The sequence below is a fragment of the Trichechus manatus genome, unplaced genomic scaffold (genome assembly GCF_000243295.1).
Source record: "Trichechus manatus latirostris isolate Lorelei unplaced genomic scaffold, TriManLat1.0 scaffold00041, whole genome shotgun sequence".
NCBI lineage: Eukaryota > Metazoa > Chordata > Mammalia > Sirenia > Trichechidae > Trichechus > Trichechus manatus.
This window is the reverse complement of record NW_004443977.1, coordinates 6,702,256-6,724,576: the sequence shown is the minus strand read 5'-3', so window position 1 is coordinate 6,724,576 and position 22,321 is coordinate 6,702,256.

Sequence of the window (22,321 nt, the reverse complement as noted above, 5' to 3'; positions counted from 1 at the left end):
ACCCCCTGTGTTGCAGAGTAGAACTGCTCCATAGGGTTTTCTTGGCTGTAATCTTTATGGAAGCAGATTGCCAGGCCTTTCTTCTACGATATTGCTTGGTGGGTTCGAACCGCCAACCTGTAAGTTAGCAGCCGATCACAAACTGTTTGCGTCACCTAGGGACCTGCCTTGCAAATAGAAAGGGATAAATAAGTGTTTATGAAACTAAACGTAATTGAATTTTTTGCTATGAGATTTAGGGAAATCTCCTACTTTTCAGGGCAAATGTTTTACATTTAACATAAAAAAGAGGTGAATATTATTTGTATTTTAAGTCCTGAGGCTGGATCAAGGGGACGGTAATTTAGGGGCCAAGGAGCTTCTCACTCATTCAACTATGAGTTACTGAATGAATATTTTTTTCTGTGTCCTTTGAACCCATCTCGCATAAACCATAGGTACCTGACTACATGAAAGGCTATCCCTGCTTGACAAACAGAATATCTTAGCTGCGGCAACCAAATGATCAAGCATTTACTAAGCACACAGACTTACAGGGTTCAGGGATAAAAAAACATGGGTCCTATCTTCAAGGAATGCAGAAGCTGATAGAAAGGAGAAGAACCTCAGAGAACTTCCTGTGTCTGGTTTCATCTTCAGCCACACCCTAGATCACCACATTGGGAAACTATGGAAGTAAATTCTAAGGGGATTTAGGACTCCTTCGTGGATTTTTAGAAGATGTGAGCTCCTGTTTGCCAAGTGGTGAATTTCACATTTCCCCCAACAGGAGAGTGAGGCAATTGCAAAGGAATGTGGTATTGTAATACATCCAGCAGGAAGCCCACATAGACTGTTTCTTTTCCTTCAAGTCAGAAGATGAAATGGAAAATTGAAATGTTCACACTGCAAGGCACCAAGCTGTGCTTTTACAAGCAAAGGCTGATTTATAATATTGACGTAATGCGGTATCATGGTAGACGGACACTTCCCCAGGCTCTGTGCATAACAAGCAGCAATTCCACCAATCCCAACTCAAGCTATTCATCTCCTAGTGGGCCTCCTTCAGGTCAATTCAGTTCAAGGAACATTCATTGGGAAAGGCCCTGAGACCCATGATCTTTAATGGAAAGATTAAAAAGATGAGGTTTGTCCACTGTAGTGGCCCTCCACCCCCAGCCCTTTCCAGAGAAGTGTTCCTGGCTCCCCAGAGGATGAGGCCTAGATGCCTGTTGGGGCATGGGCTCTCTCTCTGTAGCAGGTGGATCCATTTAGAAATTCATAAAGGGGTGGGCCATGGGTGCCTCCTCAGGTTAACTTGGCAGGAGCCCTGTAAATTGGTCAGGGACTAGGCACTGTCTATTTTGTGTGTGCCTACATGCCGCTGTTCCTCAAACCAGACCCAAAGCGAATGAAAAGGAAGATTCATGGAGTTCTTTTATTGAACGGTTGAGTAGCCATCACAGAACCATGCAGACCAGGGCCAGAAATTGTGATTTCAACTGGTCAAGTTACGCCCTTGTACCACTCATGTCTGAAGGGTTTAGAATTAATCTTCTCTCTGACTCTTTTCTCTTCCCCGTCTTCTGCTTGTAATTCAGTGCTCTACCCACTCCACCTCTATTCTCCACCAGCAAATAAACCCCAACCACAGTGGTCCTTTCTTTTGTTTTATAAAACTGCAGACTTCAGGTCTGGGCACAGCTAGTTGGCTCTGCCTTGGTTTTTTGCTGGCTCCAAAGGGCTGGGTGGATGAGCTGAGATCTCTTGGCTGGGGAGGGAAGGAGACAGTTCAGTTTTTCCACCTTCGAGGTGGAAAATTAGGATTCATTTAATTTCCTTACAATTACATAAGAGCAAGCACACCTCACCACTGTGAGTATTTTTTTCCTTCTGAGGATAATAACGGTTAGTTACAAGTGAGAAAAGTGTATTCTTCCTCTTGACTTAAACTTTATTTGTTATGAAATAATATTTCTGGAAGTATTTTTCTAAGTCTTACCAGGAGCCTTCCTGAGCCTGCTCACATTATGAAAACTAACACATTATCTATTTGAACCAGTAGCATCAACTTCGTATAGACACTTTATGATCCCCAAATCTTGCCCCACAGAAAGTTCACGTGTGGGGACAGAAGTCTCCCTTCATCCTGTCACTATTCAATAGAATGTTTTAAGTGCTATATGAGATATACAGAGCTGTGGGTAGTAGGAGTAAACAGAGATTAATTCTGACTTAGTGTCATAGATTGAATTGTGTCCCCTGAATATGTGTATCAATTTGGCTAGACCACGATTCCCAGTGTTGTGTGATTGTCTGTCATTTTGTCATCTGAAGTGATTTTCCTATGTGTTGTAAATCCTATCACTATGATGTTGATGAGATGGATTAGTGGCAGTTATGTTGATGAAATCTACAAGATTAGATTGTGTCTTAAGCCAATCTCTTTTGGGATATATAAGAGACAGGTGAACAGAGAGACATGGAGACCTCATCTCACCAAGAAAGCAGCACTGGGAGCAGAGCACATCCTTTGGACCCAAGGTTCCTGTGTTGAGAAACTCCTGGACCAGGGGAAGATTGATGACAAGGACCTTCCTCCAGAGGAGAGAGAAAGCCTTCTGCTGGAGCTGATGCCCTGAATTTGGACTTGTAGCCTACTAGACTGTGAGAGAATAATTTCTCTTTGTTAAAGCCATCCACTAGTGGTTTTTCTGTTATAGCAGCACTAGATAACTAAGGCACGTGGCCTTTAGGAAAGTTTCCTTATCCTTCAAAGGTAACATTGGAACTGGGCCTTACTGAAGAGGTAAGATTTTGATAGGAAGAGATAAGATGGAAAGTAGTTGGCAGGGATGGGAGGACTTACAGAATCAAGCAGGAAGATGCCTAGAGACATTAATATTTAATAATATTAATAATTAATATTAATAACTTACACTTATTAAGCACTTACTGTGTGCTAGGGACTGTTGGAGGCAATTTATATGTTTAAACTGATTTCACTTTCATGACAATGCCAAAGCCCTACGTGCAGTTAGAGAAGAGGTTAATTGGATTGGATGTAGCAGGTGAGGCAGAGGATGGTTTTAAGAGGTAAGGCTAGAAAGATGGGCTGGAGCTGTATACCTAAAAACCTTGTCCTGCTGAGTAATCTGTATATATATTTTTTTCTGTAAGAAGACAGGCATTTAGGTTTTTTGTTAGTTTTTGAGTTTTGCTTTTTGTTTTTTAATAGGGTAGTGAAGTGATTGGAATTGTGCCTGAGGACAATAACTCTAGTTGCCATATGAAGGATGGATTGGAGGGAAGAAAAACTCGTGCAACAGACCAATGGAAAGATCAGAACTGTGCAAGCAGTAGGGATAAAGAAAGTAGAAAGCTCGGTTTCTCGGATTCCTCTGGATGCACCAGTTCTTTATGGATGCGTATAGCTCTGACTTTAAGGATCACCTTCAGAAAATGTACTGTATTTATCAGCAATCATACAATAGGATGTAATAAACGTAGGAATTCATTCATTCATTTATTCCTTTAATAAGCACTTATTGAGAGACTATGCTATGTGTTGAGGCACTGTACTAGTGCCTCAAAATTTGCTTATAAGGTCTTGGTTGTGGAGTAGGAGTTATATGAGGAGTTGGAGATGATTTAGTTGTGGGTCCCAAGATATCAAAAGGAGATGACACCATTGTCTTAAGAGTGGAAACATTAGGAAAGGAACAAATATGAAAAACATAACCAACGTATCTTCGTTCCACTATAGTTTTTCTATAAGAAATGCCTTAAAATGTTATTTTTCATCATGTTTTTCTCCCCATCACACCACACCCCTCCAAAAAAAGGGAACAGGATTCCATATTGTTTGCTTTCAAGTTGGCCTTCGAGGCCCCATGCTCTGGCTCTAACCTACGTTTCCTACCTTATCTACCTCCTTCTCCTGCAGTACAAGAACCCTTCATTCCGCTGAAGCCAGCTTATTTGCAGTCCTTCGGTATAACCTTCAGGCTTTTGTGTATAGTGACTCTTCTCTCCACCTAAAAATGACCCATCCCAAAATCTCAGATTAGATCCCATGTCCTCCATAGGCCTCCCCTGACCACTCCAGCCCCAGGGATAGCTCCCTCCTTTGTAGGTGCCTTATTTCCTCCTAGGGCACTGAGAATATCTTGTGGAAAAATGATGCCTGTTTAAGACATCTTTGGTTCTAAGGATCCCCAGTAAAATACTTGCATGTTTCACAGCCCCTTAGGTGTGCACTGGTTTACTAACTGGAATAAATTTGTGAGACCCTGAAGGTCACCTTATTGTAGCAGAGACAGCCATGGTGAAGTTTTCTTTTCTCATGGAGCTTGGCTTCTAGGATTCCTCTGGATGCACTAGTTCTTTATGGGTACGTGTAGCTCTGACTTTGAGAATCACCTTCAGAAAACACCACTGTGTTTATCAGCAATTATACAATAGAAGTTCCTGAGATAAGGACATAGTTATTTCCTACTTCAGTGTTTAAAAGCATATTTCATTGGTTACTGGTATCATTTTTTAAAAGAAAAAGAATTAAATATTCTTCCCCAAACACAATCAAACTTGAAAATAAATGAATTTTACTTGTCTCCTGTTTTTCAGCCCAATATTCTAAATGTACTCTCTGCTCATAAAAGTATTCAATATTCACAAAGAAAAATAATGTCTTATATGACCTCAAATAATGGATAATGATGCTTATATGCATAGCTGATATTCAAGAGATTTGAGAAAAACATGTCTTTGTGAACACGAGTTTCAAAATGAATTTCATGCTGAGCAGAAAACCCAAAGCAATTTGAACTTTTTATTTTAAATGCTGTAATTGAGTGCCTAGTGCCAAAAAAAGAAGATTGGCTTAGTGGCTTTCAGAGAAATCAAAGTATATTGCATATTTAAGTTTTTTTAAGCCCCTCGAAAGATTGTTTTTATGAATGTATTGATTTGTATTTATTTGTGAAAATGAAATTGAGTTGAATATACCTGAAATAGCTGGGGAACAAATATTCAAGATATACATGTACATTATATTTATAAGTACAGTGTCTGTTATGTACATATGTTTTGTGTATGTGTGTGTGTGTGTGTGTGTGTGTGTATTTACTGAGTATCTAATTTGAGTTTTTTATATACCAAGCTGTCTGCTTGGCATTGTGGATGCACAAAGGGATAATGCATTTATAATGCTTATGTCAGGATTGCCTTTCTCTTTCGGATGTAGACAAGATTGAACTGAACTTCAGTTTACAATTTGTGAAAAGTCCAATGCGTTTGCGAATGATAAACATCAAACTAAAGTTGAGGGTTATATCTAGAGTTAGAGGGAGATGTTATTGGACAAGATATACAGGGAGCTTCAAATATATTGATAGTGTTGTGTTTCTTTAGCTGGCAGGTAAAGACATATTCATTGTATTCATTTTTATATATGTTTTTTGCATAACTTAAATGTTTTGTAATAAAAATTTTTAAAGGTCTAGTTTCTTATTCAGGATTTTTGTGAATTCTTAAGGGTCTTATGCTCTTAAGACTTCATATTCCAATAGTCTACATTTGTTCTATTTAGAAGACCATCTCACCATGCTGATTGGGTTGTCCCTCTCCCAAAGTGACTAAATGCAGCGTTAAATTCAGCACTTTCCTTGATTCACACACACACTGATCTCACTAATGCCGTAGTTTGAACTAAAGTTTGCAGAGATGGGGCATTTACCTCTCAAGAATGCAAACAACTTAAAATTCAACTTTGCAGCTCTCAAGGAGCTTTTGGCCATTCTACAACCAGGAATGTTGTCACTAGCACTGGCAGCCTTGCAGCATCCTAAACTTCCACACCCTCTATTGATTCTTCCTCCTCTTCCTCAGTTCTTCTCTCGCAGGTTGTCCCCATGAACTCCACATGCTTCTTGTTCTATTATGGAAAGCAATTTTAGTCTTTCCAGTTCCAATTTCCAACTTCACATCATAGACATCCAATAAATATTTGTTGGAATAAAACTCAGTTCCTGACCCACTTGTGCACTTCAAAATCACCAATATTCTCAAAATGTCTATAAACAACAAAGTCTGAACTCCTGAGATTTCCTTTTATAGGTGCTAATCCTCTCAGGTGAAACCCTGGTGGCGTAGTGGTTAAGAGCTATGGCTGCTAACCAAAAAGTCAGCAGTTTGAATCCACCAGGTGCTCCTTGGAAACTCTATGCGGCAGTTCTACTCTGTCCTATAGGGTCGCTATGAGTCTGAATCGACTCAACGGCAATGGGTTTTTAAATCCTCTCAGAAAAAAATTGAGGTTGTAAGTAGCAAGTTTTCATTTTTCCCATTATACGTAGTAAATTTTGAACCCATTAAGGGGTTTCAAATCTACTTACAGTGACAGGATATATATGTACAATACAAACGTTTAATGCAGATAAAGAGTAGAGACAATGATTATAGAAAGTTACAGGAGGAAATCATTGCTGAAGTTTAAGGCAATTGAAAGAGATGATTTAGAAGGTAAATTTGATTAGGACTTGAAATAAGGGTTGGACAGATTACTGGAGAGAGGAGGGCATTCTAGGCAAGGGGAAATATGTGAGCAAAGGAAAGAAACAAGAGAGAATTTGTTTTTAGGATGAATCTATTAGTAAACCCAGAAGGAACTGGTAAAAAGGGAGTCATTGGAAGTGTGTGTGTGTTTTCACATGGTTGTGTTTTAGAGAGAAACATGATTATAAATTAAACTGTAAGTCCCTGGAGAAAGAGGTGAAATTGCAAGTACATAAGTGTTGTTACTGTTAAGGGCCATCAAGTCAGTTCCCACTAATAGCGACCCTATGTACAGCAGAACCAAATACTGCCCAGTGCTGCACCATCCTCACAACCATTGCTATGCTCGAGCTTATCCTGGCAGCCACTGTGTCAATCCATTTCATTGTGAGTCTTCCTCTCTTTTGCTGACTCTCTACTTTACCAAGCATGATGTCCTTCTCCAGGGACTGGTACCTCCTGATAAGATATCCAAAGTACAGGAGACGAAGTCTCACCATCCTGGCTTCTAAAGAGCGTTCTGGCTATACTTCTTCCAAGACAGATTTGTTTGTTCTTCTGGCAGTCCGTGGTATATTCAATATTCTTTGCCAACACCATAGTTCGATGACATCAATTCTTCCGTCTTCCTTATTTGTTGTCCAGCTTTCGCATGCATATGAGACGATTGAAAATATCATGGCTTGGGTCAGATACACCTTAGTCCTCAAAGTGACATCTTTGCTTTTTAACACTTTAAAGAGATCTTTTGCAGCAGATTTGCCCAATGTGGTATGTCATTTGATTTCTCGGCTGCTGCTTCCATGATCAGTACAAAAATAGCCTTTGGTAAAACTAAGACACTTCATTTTCTTAGAAAGTATAGTTTTGAAGAGTGCCATCTGTTTGTTTATGACTCCCTGATTGATGACCCTTACAAAGACAAGATCTCCTATGTATGCATGCTTTTCTATTAAATTGGTAGGTGGAAGTTTAGTTGGACTTTGCTTGTCTTTTTATTTCAATGGGGAGAAGTCATAGAACTTGTTCTCCACTTCTATAAAGTCACCTTCTTCCAGAAAGGCCACATGGGAGAAGACACATCTCTTCTCCATTGGATGTTATAATATATACATGTGACTTCTGAGATTATTGAATCATCTTGAAACAACAAAGTGAGATATTGCCCACCAGCTTAGGACATAAGCGCAGTAGCCAGGTCTTATGCAAATGTGTGGGTTGAATTCACACAATACTCATGGTTCCAAAATCTCCAAGTTTGAAGTGGTCTTAGGTTGGTGGTGTCCTAAGGAAGAAACAAATACGAATCTTCTCTGGACAAGTTCACTTTAAACCTGATCCTTAAGGAAGTTAAACTTCCAACAAGCGTAAATTTACAATAAAGACACTGATTTACTTTATGTTTTAGGATTAAATAAAAATGTTCAGATTTCTAGAGTAACTAATAAAAGAATACAAATAGAATGTATAACTTCAAAATTAAGACAGTAAAATTTGGAATGCAGGGAAATAATAATTTAAAAAGAAGGCACGAAAGGACATGAAAAAATACAAAAGATTTAAAATAGAAAGTACAAGAAAAAATGATAAAAATAAGTTCTAATTTATTAGTAACCAACAAATAATATAAATGGACTAAATTATCCAGTTAAAAGGGAAAGGTTATCAAATTGAAAGAAAATTCCAGCTCTATCTATTTATGTTAGACATATCTAAACTATAAGGACACACAAGATAAGAAGTTAAAGAATAATAAAAGGTATACACCAGTTGTGGTGGTTGTAAAACAAATCTGTAAATTATTTGACAGTCTCCCCGTCAAAAGGTGGAGTATAATTCCTCTCCCCTTCAATCTAGGCTAGACTAATGAATAAAATGTGGTGGCAGTGGTGCCATGTGGCTTCTGAGATGAGATCATAAGAATGATATCATTTTCATGTGACCCTTGGATTATTTGCTTTGAGGATATCCATCCACCATGTTGTGAGAACACTCAGGTGGCCTATGGAGAGCCCCCTTGTGTGGGGGAGCTGAAACCTCCCACCAACAACCAGCACCAACTTGCCAGCCATGTGAGTGAATAATTTTGGAAGCTGCAACTCCAGCTTTAATCAGGCCTTCAGATGACTGTCTCCTCAGTTAACATTTTGACTTCAACCTCAAGCCAGAACTGCCCAGCTAAGTCTCTCCAGAATTCCTGACCCACAGTGTCTGAGAGGATCATAAATGTTCATTGTTGTTTTGAACCACTACATTTTAAGGTGATTTGTTATGCAGCAATAAATAACATTTTAGGCAAACACTATAAAAATGTGCTGATGTAGCTATATTATTAACAGATTAAATAGCATTACTACAAATAAAGAGGATAACTGCATAATGATGAGAGAGTTTGGTTCACATGGAAGAAATGGCAATTATAAACCCGTAAGCACTTAATAATATAACTTCAAAATACAGGAAGCAAAAATTGACATAACTATAAGAAGAAATTTAAAAATCTGTCATGATGGGAGATTTTACTAAACTTTCATCCATAATTTATGTATCAAAGAGCAAAAAGCCAATAGGATATAAAAGATTTGAAAATACAGTTAAAATACTTGATCCGATGAGCGGTGCTCCCAACAATTGGGGAATTGGGGGGATACCCATTCTTTTTAAGCAAGCACAGAACATTTATAAAAATTTGACCATATATCAGTATAAAGAATAACTATACATTTCAAATAATTGTTATCATAAAAACTATAGTGGAATACAAAGAATATGCAGTGATTCCATGCTTCTGTATAGCTGGGAAGTATATCTCATAGAAAAGAGAGAGAACAGAGTAGGTCTACATGTAAACCCTATGTAGCAGTCCTACTCTGCACACATGGGGTTGCCATGGCTGGAATTGACCCAAGGGAAACTAACAACAACAACATGTAAGCAACCCAACTGAACCAAACCTGTTGTTGTCGAGTCAATTCTGACTCATAGCAACCCTACAGGACAGAATAGAACTGCCCGGTAGGGTTTCCAAGGAGCGTCTGGTGGATTCAAACTGCCGACCTTTGGGTTAGCAGTGGAGCTCTTAACCATTGCGCCGCCAGGGTTCCAACATGTAAGTAAGGTAGGCAACAATTTACATAGCTTCATTTGAGAAGTACAAACATCTGATAAATGTTTTGAAAAACATCTATTCCATTTTCTCTGCCAGTGCCTAAAAACTTTCCCACTGTATTTCCTCTTTAGCACTAAAAGCATTTGTTAAAATGTCAGTGTTATCTTGAAGAATTAACCCACAGGGATATCAGCCTTTAGACTTTTTTTGTTTGTTTGTTCTATCAGATTGCCTAGTCAGGCCCCTGGCAGGACCTCGTAATGAGGACTGAAGAGAGAATTTTTATGTGGGGCAAAGAGGAGAAGACAGGGATAGGTCCAGGGCATGGGGTGTTGCCAAGCCAGAGTGCAGTTCTGCAAAGAGGGCTTTACTCAGCAATGAGTACACATGGCGCTTTGGTATGAGGGTACAAAAATGAGGAGGGAGATAGCACGTTTCAGTGTCTACATGTCCTCACCTAATTGCTAAGCCAAACTAAACTGGATCTGGAAGTATACAGTAGCCTTATCTGCACAAGGTGGTAGAATTTGCAATTATTCTTGCTTCTTCAGCCCATATGGTCTGGCGTGCCCATATACTCATTGAGAGGCAGGCTTCTCTTGTAATCACCAGCATGTAAGCCTAGCCCCTGTGCATGGACTTAACTGCATTCCTTTCTTCTCTCCTGCTAGCATAAAGCTATTCCCTGAACCACTTTTTCTTTTTTTTTTCCTGTGGACTTTTCCTTCTCTCTCTTGCCAGGCCCTGGAACTATAACTTGTTGCTTTTCCCTATTTGTGGTTTGGGGCTTAGTTTTAATCCATAGATGTGCTTCATGGAAACTCTCTGAAAAATTCAGTTGAGTGTCCCAGATTGAGATTATCTTTCACAGATCCCATGTTTTTCAGGATCCCTTAGTCAATTTAGTTGGGATTGTTGACCACCTTCCTTGGGAGAGAGCTGAAGAGCTCAGTAAATCCCTCTAGGCTTGGTCTATTTGTTCTTACCTTCTCCAACTCCAAGATGGCCATGTTGAGCCCTATCATATCTTATGCTTGGTAAAGTCATCGAAGAAGAGAAGGACCCTCAATGAGACGGATTGACACAGTGGCTGCAATAATGGGCTCAAGCATAGCAACAATTGTGAGGATGGTGCAGGACCCAGTGCAGTGTTTCATTCTGTTGTGCATGGGGTTGCTATGAGTCAGAACTGACTCGATGGCACCTAACAACAACAACATCATACCTTACAGTTTATCTACCCCTGAAATAATGAAGAAATGGAAGAAAGAGACATATTTACCTATGTTATGGATTGAATTGTGTCCTCCTCAAAAATGTACTGGTATCCTGACCCCTGTACTTGTGCGTGTAATCCTGCTTTGGAATAGGGTTTCCTCTGTTACGTTAATGAGGCCATATCAGTGTATGGTGTATCCTAAACCTAATCACTTCTGAGTGATATAAACAGCAGCATAGACATAGAGACAAGCAAGCACAAACTGAGGAAGACAGAAGCACATGTGAGGATTGCCAAAGAACCAAGGAACGCTGGGGCGATGGAAGCTAAGATAAGGAAGGATCTCCCCCAGAGCCAACAGAGAGGGGGCCTTCCCCCAGAGCTGGGGCCCTGAATTCAGACTTATAGCCCCCTAAACTGTGAGGAAATAAATTTCTGTTCTTTAAAGCCACCCACTTGTGATATTTCTGTTACAGCAGCACTAAAAAACTAAGATAACCTATTTTAATTTTTCTCAGGTAAAACCCAAATAATCCCAAGGCCCCGTGTGGCCAAGGCTCAGATTAACACCACAACCAAAATGATATCACTAAGCAGGAAAAAATAAATATTAGTTTAGTAGAATTTGCATCTCTTTAAGATCACTAAGAATTTAGTTTATATTTCACAGTGACACTTCTTGAAAGACCCTTTTTTACTTCTCTTCATTTTCTTTCACATTCCAAAACTGTTTCTGAGATTTTTCTCATCTTCATGAACCAAATGACTTTCTACCTTACTGAAAAAGTGACTGCTGGGACTCCTGTTTTTATTCTCATTGCCACACACAGACACTCCAGGACCTACAGGAGACTCACCACTCCCTGACTTCAGCAATCCTTGATTTTCACAGAGAGAAGTTTGTGGAGCCTCGGGGGGGAGTATATTCTCCCTCTTTGGTTGTTTTTCCCATAAGAAATTCTTCCATGACCCCAGCATCAAGCACTAGCATTTTTCACATTTGTCTTATACTAGTAACCTCAGGCAAAAATTAATGTGAAACAATGTTCCAAATAGTGGGAGCCAGGCTGTGGCAGAGCAGAACATTTGGGCTTTGTAGTGCCTTTGAGAAGAGCCTTAGGAAAGACCTGAAAAGAGGATGAACAATATATTAATCAAACCCACAAATGCTCCTAAACAGAAGCAGGCCACACATATTCAACAAGTGCAGAGGAGAGCTGTAGATAAGGAAATTTGGAATCCCTAGTCCCAAACAAGAATCAGTCTGTGATATATCCGTACTAAATCCATTTAGCTCAAATAATCCTCTAAAAGACAAGACTTTTTATATTGGAAATAAAATGGGTAATTTAGGTCAAAAAATACACAGTAAGACCCAAAGAAATCAACCTGTCCAAGGCCAACTCTTTCTCTTGCCTCCTGATCTGGTCCTCTGGAATCTTGCTTCATGAATTATCATTCTTCTGTCGTTTATTTTTAACCGCTCTTTCAGGCATCCTTCTTCTCAGTCTATAAAAATGCTCAAGCCTTTCCCATCCTAAGGAAAACATGCTTTGGTTCTTCATTTCTTCCCCTCTCCCTTCTCTATTAAAACAAAACTTTAAATGGTAATGTATACACACTGCCTTAGTCACAGTTCACTTTCTCCATGTATTGCAACTTGGCAAAGATCACCAAAGAAATCTTTATCATTAGGTACCATGAACACTTTTCAGAATTTATGTTACTGGACCTCTTGCTGGCGTTTGATTTGTTACCACTTAATTCTTCCTGGTACTCTGCTCCCTAGATGACTATAATATTGCCACCTCTCTCAATTTTTCCATCTAGGTCTTTTCTCTGTCTCCTCCTTAAATGTTGATGATCCCTGAAGTTCCAACCCAGAGCTGCTGCTCATATTATTCTATGTACTTTCCCTGGACTGTCTTCTCCATACTTCAGTTAGCTATCTCCATATATTTGTCAAAGTGATCTTTCAAAAATTTGAGTTTGAGCATATTTCTCCCCTGCTTAATCTCATTATTGGCTCCCTGCTAACTATACGAAAAGTTGATATTCCTTATTATGCGATATATAGTGCTCTTGCACTAGCAAACTATTTTTTCAATGATTTTTTTTTTTTTTTTAGTGAGTGAATGGATGACTCATACATCTCTGTCTCTAGCCCTGGACTTTTCTTTGAGTTTTCAACTTGTATACTCAGATCTTCTAAATAGCTCCCGTTGGATGTTCTACTGACCCCTCAAACCCATCATACCCCAATCTGAACTCATCGCATTCCCACCTGCTTCTCTTGCTGCATTATCCAAATTACCACCATCTACCCACACAACTCTAATCAGAAATCTGATAATCAATCATTCTTTACATCTACCTATTTCCCTACATCACTGAATCTTACTGATTTTCCTTTCAAATGTTTCTTGAATTTGTTCCCACCTCTGCATGCCATAACTCACATCTTCATCATCTTTAACCTAACTCATCTCCTTCATTCCAATATTGCCTTCTCCCAACCTCATACCCTGCACATGACCATCAAAAGGATCTATCTAAAAACTTTTTAATCTCCTCTCCTTAAAATCTTTCAGTGGCTTCCTATGTCTCTAAGATAAAATACAAACTTCATTGCACAACATACAAAGTCATCTATGATCTGACTCTTCTCTGTAAATCCTGACTCATCTATTTTCTGTCTCAAACTCCATAATACAGAATACTTTGTGATTGTCTGCATTTGCCATGCTGTTTCATAGCTTGAAACATTTGCTCATGTTGTTCACTGCTGTGAGCCAGGCTTCTACATCTTCTTTACCCATTGAACTGCTACTTATCCTACAAGATTTGTACCAGGCATCACCTCCACCAGGAAGCCTTTCCTGATCCTCTAGCTGTGGCTAGGCATACTGTCACCATGTCCATGTGTTTACTGTGTTCCAGAAGGCAGGATGCCTAGTGGTTGATGCCCATTCTGCCTAGATGCTTAGCCCCAAATCACTCTTTACCAACTATCCAACTTTGAGCAGGCTACTTAGCTAATCTCTCTCTCTATCATAAAGCAGTGGTGCAAACAGTTAACATGCTTGGCTGCTAATCAAAAGATTGGAGGTCCAAGTCAACCCAAAAGCACATAAGAAGAAAGACATGGCAATCTGCTTATAATGGAGCACAGTTCTCTGACACACATGGGGTCACCATGAGTCGGAATCGACTGGATGGCAACTGGTTTTATTTGCTACTATTATTATCACAGAAATCTCGGGTGGCACAAATGGTTAAGTGCTCAATTACTAACTAAGAGGTTGGCAGTTCAAACCCACCCAGAGGCACCTTGGAAGAAAGGCCTGGCAATCTGCTCCTGAAAGGTCACAGTCTTAAAAATCCTATGGAGTGCAGTTCTACTCTGTACACACTGGGTCACCATGAGTCCAAATTGAGTAGACGGCAACTGGAAATTGTTATCACTAGTAGTCCTTCTCTCCAGTGTAGTGCAAAACCCACCCCCGTCCCAGGAATGTCTGAGAAGGGTTTAGGACTTCATTGTGTTCTAGACTGATGAAAGTCTTCAAAAGCAAACAGAAGCGTCTGAATGAGGGAGCAATGTGAATCGCCCCTTTCTCATTCTTGCAAACTCCCTCTCGGCTAAATTTTCTGCGGGCTGGGGCAGGTGGATGCAGGACTCATTCTTCCCTTCTCTTTGCTTTCTTTGCTGTCAGTGTGTTTATCCTGTCAGGATCTCCTGCTCCTCTCCACACGGAAAGGCTGGTGATTTATTTGTTTATGTGACTTGAAATGCCATTCATCCTCTATAACATCATTATTTGGACTTTTTATTAAAAATGACCAGAAAAATAAGTTAAAACATAAAATCCATTCATGCCGAGACCAAAGACTTAAAAAAAAAAACAACAAAACTATGTAACAGCTATATATATTTCATTTGTTTGCGCAGTTGAATCCAAGGTAATTTTTTTCTCTGAAGTGTCTTTCGTCTTCCATGATTTACATTCTCCCTCAAATAAATCTTTTAGCAGAAAGTATTTAAACAAATCTAAAGTTTTATGTGCAAGCCATAAGAAAGTCAGAGCCATTGGTAATTGGACCTAGAAACTAAAACACCTATTAAGTCATTGCACCCTACTCCTTGCCAATGTAAAATTAGTTTTCAGAGAATATTTTCCAGCCCTAAGTCCAAATTCATTTGTTTTCAGATCCATTTTTAATGGCCCAAATTATGGGATTTGGATAACTTCTTTTGGCAGCTTTTTTCAGAATATAGTAGACTTCGCCGTTAGGCAACATCTCCTGATATTTAAACTAATTGTTTTGTTTTGTCAGCTTCATCTCACTTTTCTGGGTCACATTGTACCAATTTAATTCTAGCTCAATATTTGAACCCTTCAGTCTGAAAATGGCTTAATCACATTACATGTCCATGGATAAACTCTCTTGTTTTAAGTTTGGTGGTACCTATAACGATGTTAAACCATGGCAATGTGAAACGCTTGATAATGAGTGGCTCTGGGTAGCCAGATGGCTAAGAGGACTAAGATTGGCCCTTGTAGCATCTATCTTTCTGTACTTGTATAATTACATCAGCTATTTTATATAAAAACATCCTAAAATGTGGTACATAATGCCCTAACTTATTTATCATCACTCCAAACCAATAATAATACCTTACATTTGATTAGTGATCTATAGATTTTAAGGGTTTTCAGGCGGATCAATACATTCTTCATGAATATTTGAGATCATTGCTATGGTAAAAAAAATCCATGAGATCAGCTTTTGTTAACTTGGTTGTTAAAATCCCGAGTTCTCAAAAAATTCATTCATGAGTTTACAAAAATAGAGGCACAGCCATTTTAATTGATTGATCAGGTTAATCTGTTCCTCTCTGTGCACAGCCCTGCAATTAGTAGAGGTCTGAGCCCCTTTGGTGGCCTGACAATGCAGGTACATACATAGATTGTACCTACACAGTCTGGAAGGTGTCAGATCAGGCGCATGTAGATTAGGCGTGTTGATTCTGATTCTCCCCTATAGCACAGAAAACTGGAACCTTTAAGTCACTGCTCTTCCAGCTGGGGAGAAATACACTTCAAGGCTCAATGACTCTTTAAGTGAAGATACTTCTATTCATTTGCTCAGAAGGGTTATATGCAGACATGGCTAGTTTTGTTATTCTGTGTTTGTTCCCCTCTTCTATCACAATGATAACTCAAATCCAAACCAGTTGCCATTGACTCATGGTGACCCCATATATGTCAGGGTAGAACTGCACTCCATGGTTTTTTTTTTTCTAAATTGTATTTATTTTGTTATTGTTGAGAATATACACAGCAAAATATACATCGCTTCAACCATTTCTACATGTACAATTTAGTGACATCGATTACATTCTTCGAGTTGTGCAACCATTCTCACTCTCCTTTTCTGAGTTGTTCCTCCCTCATTGACATAAAATCACTGACCTCTAAGCTACCTATCTAACCTTTCAAAATGCTTTTGTCAATTTGATCCTGTATAGACGGTTCTTAAAATAGTATAATGCTCAAGGTAGACCTTTTTGAGTAGATCAGCTAAACTATTGTTCAGTCCATAGGGTTTTGAATGACTGATTTTTTGTAAGTACATCACCAGACCTTTCTTTGAGGTGCCTCTCGGTAGACTCGAACCACTAAACTTTTGGTTAGCAGCTGGGCGCTTAACCGTTTGCACTACCCAGGGACAACATCTCGGTGATACAACCCTTGAATTTTAGTTGAATACATGACCACCTCAAATAAAGACTATGTTTGCCGGCCTTCCTTTCAGCTAAATGAGATCAATTATGGAGTTCTGCCCAATGTGATATAAGTGAGAGTACCACATTCAGCTTATAGAAAGGGACCTTAAAGGAGTAATCATAACCTTCTTTTGCTTCTTTTTTGTTCTACTGGCTGGAAGGTGGACACTGTACCTGGAGCTCTAGCAGCCATTTTGAGCCATGAAGTGACCTTTGGAATGGGAGCCTGGGCTACGACTTAGAAGGAATCTTGGTCCCTGTCACTTGAAGCTACTTGCCATTTTTAGACTTTCATATAAAAAAAAAAATTTTTAATCCTGCCTAAGTAACTATTTTGGGTTTTGTCACATGCAGCCAAATCTAATCTTAGCTAACACAGTTATCAATATAGGCAGATTGCATTCCACAAAAACCCTAATGCTTTCTCTCATCCCTTCTTGAGTAGCCTCCATTCTCAGAGGGAAGGTTATTATATGAAAATGTTGTCATACAGTGAACTCAAGCTTTCTTTGTCCTTAGAGGATCTACCTGTTCTGATTAAAAATATTTGTGTTTCATTATTGTGGTATTATTAACGGTATTAATATTATTTTCCAGGAGAAGTAGGGTCCTAGATAAAACAATTACATAATTTCAAAAAGGCCTTAGAAGTTATCCAATCTGGTTGCCAACCTGGAATCCTGGAACATTGATATCTTAGAAGGCTAATGTAGAAGTCATGAAATGATTATTATTACAAAAATTCTTTCATCTCGTATTCTTGCCATGAAAATCATTCGCAGACTAACTAAATATCAAATAATTTGTTTTTAGTAGTGATACTGGAAACTCATATTGAGTAAAAACTCTGAAAGGAAGAAATGGATGTATTATTATAATGAATGTAGTTGTTTTTAAGACAAATATTCCAAAGCAAAGGCATATATTGGAGAATATTTCAAATGCTAAAAGTTTGTTAACCTCCTTCAAGACTTTTAGCCATTTATGTGATTTTTGAAAGGCATAATAGCAACAATAATATAAAATAGAAGTTGGCGTCATCCTGCTGCTCTGAACAAAAATAGAAGGCAGATCATTGAGTGGAAGAGTCAGCTGCATAGATTCTTAGCTTCATCTTAGTTTATCTTGGTATAAGCAGTCATAAAAGCATGGAAGGAACATACTTGAGTCAAGCCTGTTGCTGCAAAGTCAGTGAAAATTCCTTTTGATAAAACTTTCACGTATTTGTTTCTCTCTAGGAATAGTTCTATATTTCATTATTTTATAATAGCCTACTCCCTCACTTTATTATGTGACAGGAATGGATAGATCAGTTGTACTCTGTCCTGTATGGTCACTATGAGTCAAAATCGACTCGATGGCAAACAACAATGACAAATAGGTATAGGTTGAGATCTAGATGTAGATATAGGTATAGATTAACATGAGTATTCATAGTTTTTGTTCTTTCCTTTAAATACTAGATATTCTGTCTTTGTCTACTTAATGGGCTCCTAAGACTACATTATGAGGTTTGGGAATCATAGCTGGATAGATACGGAAAAGACAGAGAACTATTGTGAGAAGAAAACCAATACATTTGTAAGCTGGAGAAGAAGAGAAAAATAAGAGAAGCTACATGGGTTGAGTTAGAGGCAGATCTAGGGAGTTTCAGAGAGAGGAGAGACAAATTGGGAGGGCAAATTCCTTGTTTCTACCATCTCTCCAAGATACCAACAGGATTATTTCTTAGCGTTTGTGTGGGCAACTTAGGTCCTAGGGCAAGGAAAGGTAAGCCCAGTATTTTTGGCTCACAATCGAAGAGCGCAACATAAGAAAAACATGGATACACAAAATATGGTACATACATACAATGGCATACTACTCAGCCAGTAGGAGAAACAAAGTCTTGATATATGCTACAGTATGGATGGAGCTTGAAGACATTATGCTGAGTGAAATAAGTCAGTCACAAAAGGACAAATATTGTATGAACTCACTTATATAAAGACAAGAAAAGGCAAATGAATAGAGAACAAAGTTTATTAATATGAGCGGCAAGAGGGAGAGCGAAGGGGGGAGAGGGTTAACGGTGATGGAAAAATCTCATTGATTAAGGGTAGGGGTGCACAAGCAATTATTGTAATTGCTATCAATAAGTTGTGCACCTGTAAAAAGTTAAATCATCAAAAGCTGTGTGATAGATATATTTACAACAATGACAAAAAAAAAAGAGAATATCTGCTGAGGCAGCTTATGTACAGCCAAAAACCTTATGGGATTTGATTACTCGGTTTGGAGGTTTAGGGCCATGGTTTCACAGGATATCCCAGTTAATTGCCCTAATAAAGTTTTTAGTACCTCTGTTCTACCTCCTTGTTTGTTGTGTAGTGCCCAGAGTCTTAAAAGCTTGCAAGCAACCATCCAAGGCAAGACGATTGGTCTCTACTCACCTGGAGCAAGAGGAAGAAGGAAGGTCAGGAATAGCAGGAAGATATGGAATGTGTGGCTTATTGCCTCCATGAACAACTCCCTCATTGGCCATGAGACCAGAAGAACTGGATGATGCCCAGCTACCATTACTGAACATTTTAATCAAAGATTCTATAGAAGAATCCTGAGAAAAAGGGGAAACTGCAGAACAGAATTTCAAGTTCTCATGGACTTTCTGGAGCCATGGAGACTGGATGAACTTGGAACTATTGCCCTGAGATAATCTTTAAACCTTAAACCAAAAATATCCCCTGAAGTCTCCTTAAAACCAAACAATAGTTTAGCCTACCTCGTAAATAATGTTTGCCTTGAGGATTGTGCTCTTTTAAGAACTATCTATATGGGATCAAATTGACAACAGCAACTTGAAAGATTAGATAGGAATCTTAGGGGGCAGTGAGTTTATGTTAATGGGAGAGAACAACTCAGAAAAGGAGGATGAGAATGGTTGCACAACTTGAAAAACATAATCAGTGGTGCTGAATAGTACTCGTAGAAATGGTTGAATTGGTGTATGTTTTGCTGTGTGTATTCTCAGCTACAACAAAATAAATTTAAAAGGAAAACACTCATTCAGTAGTGAAGCTGAGAGATAGAGGACCCTATTTTGATGTTCCTGAACTGATTCCATTGTTTTCCTATGTGGTTATCCTCGGAAAAAAAGAAATGACGTCCATGGAGATGGAGAGGTTGGAAGGGTGGGGTGAGTGGTGTGGAAATGGGATGGGATGAGAATACCACAAAAACAAATCTGGTTATAATTACTTCCTACGAATTCTAGAAAGCAACTCCAGTTATCATCAATATAGAACTCTGGACAAAAACATCTGACACCAGATTCTCATCTGATTCCTTTAAAAAAGTCAACTCGCATTTTTCTGATTCCCTTTGATTCATTTGTGCTTAGAAAGACCCAGAGCTTGAAGTAAAACAAAGAGACTTGTTCCTGAATCAGCACTTTGAAACCTGAACAAATACAAAATACAGTCGACTCACTCTCCTTCAGTCACGTAAAAAAAAAAAGGAGGTGGGGCAGCAAAACACAACTCCTACCTAAAAATCACTCATGTGTGCTCCTACCCAAAGCTGTCATATTCAATCCTGAAACTATTAAACTGAAAGATTAAAAATATAATTCAAAGTCCACCAGGTTCCTAAATCACATCCACCTCCAGCATGGATATAAAAACTGATAAAAGGCAACAACCAGGAAACTATCTGCAGCTGTTTAACTTCATTGTTTTCAAATTAGTCATTCCACAACAAAGTCAGCTTGCCTGCATTGTTCCAGTTCCCTCCCCTGCCACAGCATCTGTAGGTTCGCTCAGAAAAAGCAATAAAGATGTTTCCCTGATGCTTGGAGGGTGGACATAATTGCATTTCTAAGAGCTGATTATCTGTAGCTTAACTTCAGGAAGGATAACATAGCATCTCACTCAGATCAGTACTCTCTCTCTTCTCTTTTTCTGCCTCCTTCTCTTTTCCTCTCTGTTAACTTTAATTTTTAAAACATTTATGTTTCTAGGCATATTATTAAGTAATTATTGCAGACGATTCATCAAGTCATCATTCTAGTCACTAAACTTGGCTTCTATGAAGTAAACTGGTTGCCTTTGAGTCAATTCTGACTCCTAGAGACCCCATAGGACAGAGTAGAACTGCCCCATAGGGTTTTCCAAGGAGCGGCTGGTCGATTCAAAGTGCCGACCGACATTTTGGTTAGCAGCCGAGCTCTTAACCATTGCGCCATGAGGCCTCCTGACCATGGAGGTTGTGGCTTGGTAAATGAAGAACTTGACAGAGAAAACAGATGCACCAACATATCTGGTGCTCATTAATTTAAGGGGCCATTAAACAGAGTATGATCTGCATCATTCTTACTGATATCCCTTCTGTATGTTTCATAGGCTAGTGTGTGGGTAAGCTTCCGTAATGAAATAGAAAATTGAACTATATTTGTGTTTTATTCATCAACATTTTGAAGGGTTATGTATTTACCAAGGAACCCTGGTGGTGCAGTGGTTAAGCGCTTGGCTGCTAACTGAAAGGTCAGGGGTTCGAACTCCCTAGCAGCTCCATGGGAGAAAGATGTGGCAGTCTGCTTCCATAAAGATTTACAGGCTTGGAAACCATATGGGGCAGTTCTACTCTGTCCTACAGCATCACTATGAGTCAGAATCGACAGCAACAGATTTTTTTTGGTGGTTGTTCTTGTTACTTATGCACTAGTCCATTTTTCTAAAGTTTAACTCATCCAAGAATGAGATTTTTCTCTTGTGTTTTTGATTATCTTAAAGGAGGATAAGATACTGAACACTATTTTAGCGGTTAGAATAGTACTATCATTGTGCTGAGAAAGAAGAATGGGGTGGGGGTAAATATTTAGGGCTTTTAAACTAAAGGCACATTGTTTAAGGTTTGCAAATAGACTTGGAATGTATTTATCAGGAAGCCTTTTGAACCTAAGGTAATGTTTTGACCATTCAGCCCGGATCCGTAAACCCTTCCCAGTGATCGTCACTGCAGGGGACAGGTTCGGCTGGATTCTGAACACCTCCTCTATTCTCACCTGACAGTACACAGAAGATCTAGCTCAGAGCTGGATCTACCTGATCAGTTCTGCAGTTGTCAAGCAGTATCTAGAGAAGGCCAGAGGGTCTCACACACAACTGGACATTGTATTCCACTCCCAAAAGATTCAACTGATCAAAAAATGATCCCTCCCCTACCCCCACAAAAAAAAGAAGACTAAGGAAGGAAGGGGGAAAGGAACTAAGACGCTTCATAGAGACAGTGACTTTATGTGCCTTGTTAATTACTAAAACTCCAGAAAACAAGATCAACACCTAGCACACAGTAGGCATGCCATAAATTTCTGTTGAATAAAACAAATTTAATACAACACTACTGGGAGGAATAGATTAACCCTAATTATTGAAGAAGCACAGAAAGATTAGAGGAAGAATTGAGATTTGAACCTAGGTCTAGATCATTCTACTATATCCTGTAACTTCTAAGAAACTTCTCCCTCCTACCCCCTCCAAAAAAAAAAAAAAAAGATTGAAGTCATCTCAAGAGATCTCTTGAATATAGATATCTTTTCTAGCTACAACTTAAGTGATCTCTAGGCAAAAATTTGCAGAACATCTACCATACACTAAGGTGGCCAACCAAATGCATCTAGCTCAATTTCTCA